This window comes from Marmota marmota, unplaced genomic scaffold (assembly GCF_001458135.2).
Source record: "Marmota marmota marmota unplaced genomic scaffold, marMar, whole genome shotgun sequence".
Taxonomy (NCBI): domain Eukaryota; kingdom Metazoa; phylum Chordata; class Mammalia; order Rodentia; family Sciuridae; genus Marmota; species Marmota marmota.
In genome coordinates, this window is record NW_026000082.1 from 43,419,142 (window position 1) to 43,423,777 (window position 4,636).

Here is a 4,636-nt window from a genome sequence, read left to right on the forward strand (position 1 = left end):
GGGGCCCGCGACCTCGCCGCGGAGGGCGGGCAGCAGCTCTCTCGACTGGGGCTCGAGCTGAGGGTGCAGGGCGCCGGCGCTGCGCCCACGTCCCCTGGACCCCGCTGGAGTCAATAAACCGCGTGGAGGCAGGGAGGGAAGCGCGCCCGGACCGCCCCTCTCCCTGGGAAGGGCGGCGGGTCTGGGTGGGTGGGGGTCTCGAGGCCCGGAGCCCGCGGCATTTATGGCCTGGGTTTACGTGGATCTGGGGACACTCCCCCACACCCCACCAGGGGCGGTGTCCCTGCGCCTTCACCTGGCCGAAAACTCACCTCTCCTCCTTCTCCGGGAGGCCGCTGCCTGGCTCTCCACCCTCGGGCCCGCGGGTTCAGGGCCGGCGGGTTCAGCCACAGCCGAAGTCTGGCGAGGTGAGCGAAGGGCGGAGGTAGAGAAGGAGGAAGCGAGTTTTTAAAAAGCGAGTCAGCTCACGCCTTCCGTAGGGCTCCCCACCCACTCCTGGGTGGCCCGGGCACCCTCGGTATCGCGCGTCGAGCCCAGCCTGGGTGGAGCCCATTTCGGGTTCCTGCATCCGAGCCCGGGACTCTCCCCTGCCGGGGCCCATGCCCAGGTCTGCAGAGAACTTTCCTAGCGAATCACCGGCGGCTGTCTCCCGTCCCGTGGGTGACGGACGGGTGGCCCGCCTCTGCACGGAACCAGGAAGGTGAGCCCGAACACCGCGCGCCGCCTCTCACCTGCGCTGCAACCCCGCCCTCTGCCTGGAAGTCGGCTCTGGAAGCGGTGCCAGAACTAGGGTGGGTGGGTCCCGGTCCCGGCCAGACCGCCCGAAACGTGGATTCCAAACGCCGAGGGAAGAGCTGGCCCGGCTCCCCTCCCAATCTTCGGCTGTTTTGAATTCCAGCAGAGGTCGGGCCAGGGTCCCCTCCTCGGGTGAACGTCCAACTCTTTGAAGTTCAAACCCTGAGAAGCCCAGAGCCAGCTGGCGGGTGTCTGAGAAGCCAGCCGAGGCTGACAAGGCGCCTCCTACTGGGAATCCTTGTCTCCAGGAGGAGCGCACAGCGCCGGCAGCCAGCCAGTCAGCCTCCACCATCGCCATCCAGGCCGGATCCCACCGTGGACACTCAAGGTGTCCAGGAGTTCCTGGGCACAGAGCGTCCACTTGCACTTATCTAAAGAGTTGTAACAAGTGCTCCCTCTACATTGTTGCTTCTTGATCAGTAACAGTTCAGTAGGACCCTGGTGTCCATAAAAAGACAAATTTGGGGAGCAAAAAAGCATTTGGGGAAACAACCAAAGCCTTACTGTGAACCAGGCATGGGCTGGCCACGGGCTTCCCTTGAACCATCTCCTTTCATCCTGGTAACAATCGGGGAAGTGGTTACTGCTTACGTCCACTTTCCAGTAGAGAAAGCTGAGTCATTTTTCAATGTCACACAGCGGGGGACTATAGGATCTAGATTCAAGTGGGTCCACTCCAGAGCCTGTGCCCTGCTTGCTACAGGACAATTCCTCCTGGGCATGTGCTTCCTGCTGAGAGCTTCCCCTTCCCCTTCCCTGGCCCCCTGAAAGTGCTTGATAAATATTTGTTAGATGAATCAAAACCCCAAATAAAAACATCTTTTTGCAAGTGAGAACCCTTTATGTAAGCCGCTGCCTGTAATAACAGCTCTCTCATCCAGAGCTCTGTGTATTCATCCCAACTTTCAGACAATGAATTTGGGGACTTTCCCAGGTTCCAAAAGAGGGGCAGGAACAGTCTCTAGGCTCTCAGATAAGATCAGGATTCGGGTTTTCATTTCACTCTCTGAGACTGACTAACCTGAAAGCAAAGAGAGTTGGTACTTTTCCACCCCAGGATCCACTCCCAGGCCCGCCCCGCTCCGCTGCAGACCCAACCAGGCAGATCCTGCCTATCAGAAAATCATCTTCCAGTGTTCCTTCCAGCAGCCTCACCCTGGCTGATCTGAGCAGAGGCTGGAGAATTTCACAAAGTTGACCCGCAGGCAAAACTGAGAAGCTGGCGGAAGAAGCTGGTGGCTCCTTACCGTGCTCCTCTGGAGGGACCTCTTCTTCTCCAAGGTTGGTTTCTCTAAACCCTCACTTGGTTAGTTTCTCTAAATAGTTCCCAGGTTCTACCTGCCAACTGATTCCCCTAAGTAACCACTGACAGGGGCCTGAGACGTGTCCTTGGAGAGAAGATCCAAAGACGAGACTCTCAAAGGGTGGGGTGTCTATTACCTGTCATAACGGGCACAGGGAGGAAGGCAGTCCCTGTTACTGAGGCCTAGCAGTCAAAATCAGAGCCAGGCACCTCCCTCCACAGGACCCCTGCTCTAAATCACTGTGGCAGGAATCCACGTGTCGCAGGCAGAGGGATAGCTGCCCACCGAGGTCAACATCGCGACCCCCAGAATCCGTTACCTTACATGGCAAGAGGGACTTGGACTCAAGCTAAGAATCTCGAGACAGGGTTATCCTGAACGATGCTGGTGGGTCCAGTGTAGTCACGGGGGCTCTTGTAAGGGGGCAGGAGGCTCAGTCAGAGACTAGGGAGTAGAAGTCCAAGTGACGGCATTGCTGGACAGGGGCCATCAGCCAAGGAATGTGGGCAGCTGCAGGAGCTGGACAAGGTACGAAAGGATCCTCTGCTGGAGCACCAGGAAGGAGCGGCCCTTGCTGTTAGCCTAGGGAGACCCAACACTGGCGGCTGACCTCCAGTGACCTACGGTGGTAAATCCGTGTTGCTCTAAGCCATGAAGTTTGTGATGATTTCTTGCAGTGGCCACAGGAACTCAGCCACCTAGGGAAATGTTTATTTCACTTGCCTGCCAGTTGACTATCCACTCTAAAGATCTTAAGAGTCATGTGATATAGCTGTATTTAGAGAGAAAGTAAGATTTTACCAGATCTGTCTTTGGAATCTGAACCCTTTGCTATTTGGGAGCTGTGTGATCTTGGGAAGATATCTTGTCCTCTCTGAGCCTCAGTTTCCTCACCTGTGAGAATGGTGATGTTAAATATACACACTTTGCAGGATCAACATGGGGACCAGATGAAGGCAAGAAGCGCCTTGTGAGTGGGCTGGCATTGCCTGAACTTGGGTCATTTGGAGCACGCATCTGCCAGTTCTGAAATAGAGGATTCTAAGAGGATTGACCGCTGTTCTGGCATGCATTTTTATTCACTCTGGCTGAGTGGACAAGTCACTTTTAAAGAATTAAATTGTGCCTGGTTGGTGATTAAATCCAGTCATGCCACTGATTTTTCAGGCATGCTGGCAGGAATGAGGCCAGCAAGTCTACTGATGAGAATACATTGTCATGTCGAATAAGCCATTCATGTCCTAAAGGACGTATGGGCTTAGGGGCATTTCCTATGGGTAATGGTCAAGCATCACCACCCACCTTGGTGCCCACCACTAGAAAATATGCTAGGTAAATTATGGTTTGAGCCAGTGCCAGAATGCTACACAGTCATGAAAAAGGTGAAGCCATCTGACATGGAAGAATGGTGTCCAAGAAGAGTCATTAACTGAGAAAGCAAGAGGTGAAACATTATGATGCTACATAAATGACATTTTGAAAGGATGTGGACACATATGAATTGGATTATGCATAGAAAGTACAATGGGAAGAATCAAACCAGAAATTGCCCTTTGAAGTAGAGAAAAGGTGCGTTCATGTGTGTTGGGGGGTATGATTTTTTTTTCAATAAAAACACGTTGAATTACTATTTTTTTGAAGTTGGCTGGGAGGAGCACATCTGCCAGGAGCACACCCTTTTGCTGTTCTGCCCCTTGTTGTGGTCGCTGCCCCCGTAACTCCTGTCCCTTGCAGCCCCCCACCACCGTCCCACTCACTCCCGAAGGGGACTCAGTTCTCAGCCCAGGGGAGCTGAGCAAGGCTGTCCCTGCGGTGACTGGTGCCCAAGTCGGCAGTGATCCTGCAGGTGCACTCACAGCCTGGCCCCGGCTGGAAGGGTCTACGGTACTCACTGGGGAGGGACGTGGCTGGCGTGCAGGTGGCGCTGGTGACACGCTGGCCCAGCCTCTCTGAAGGTTGAATCAGATCTGTGTGGCCAAGAAATCGTGCTCCCTGACGCAGAGCAGGATGGAGAGGGGAGCCCTTAGTGTAAAGGAAGCAGTTTTTTCTCCGTTTCCTGAAACATTTTAATTCCATGAACACGTCTCAGCCGGAGCCCCCCAGTCACGGGGCCAGTGAGGACGCACCAGAGGCCCGGGATGGAGCTCGCGGGGTCCGGAGCGCCAGGACCCAGGTTCCTGAGAGCCCTGAGCACAGAGGACCCCGATCCTTGGTCCCCCCACCACATCTCCCATGTCCCAGCCTCTGCAAGTGACCTCCCAGCCTCCTCTCTTCACCCTGACCCTGTCCCTTCTCCATGTCCTGAAGTCAGCGAGGGGCAGCACGGGTCCGAGCCCCTTTGTCCCAGCCTCAGGTCCAGCCTCCTGGAGGAGGACACGCGAGGACTGGTCACCGGTGGGCTGTTCTGACGCGCTGGCTTGCCGCTCAGCTTCCCCCCGGGGCCCAGGCCCTGTCACAGCCGGGTGGCCGAGGAAACCCTTCCAGGTCTCTGCCCATCACCATCAAGTCCCTGGGAGTGCTGTGGACTCAGGGTTCAC

The 4,636-nt window shown here is 55.9% G+C and overlaps 1 protein-coding gene and 1 long non-coding RNA gene across 3 annotated transcripts in view; one reads left to right on the plus strand and one right to left on the minus strand.

Annotated features, from left to right (window-relative positions):
• Positions 1 to 444, minus strand: part of Tmem51 (transmembrane protein 51) — a 45,435-nt gene extending 44,991 nt beyond the window's left edge. For both annotated transcript variants that reach the window (XM_048816285.1, XM_015485676.2), the window contains exon 1: positions 312 to 444. The gene's annotated coding sequence lies outside the window, so the exon portion shown is untranslated. The remainder of the gene's footprint in view (positions 1 to 311) is intronic.
• A 1,308-nt stretch (positions 445 to 1,752) lies between these two features.
• Positions 1,753 to 3,729, plus strand: LOC125620508. Its single transcript, XR_007352246.1, has 2 exons — positions 1,753 to 2,076; positions 3,032 to 3,729. It is a non-coding gene; the product is annotated as an uncharacterized LOC125620508 (long non-coding RNA).
• The last annotated feature ends 907 nt before the right edge of the window (positions 3,730 to 4,636 follow it).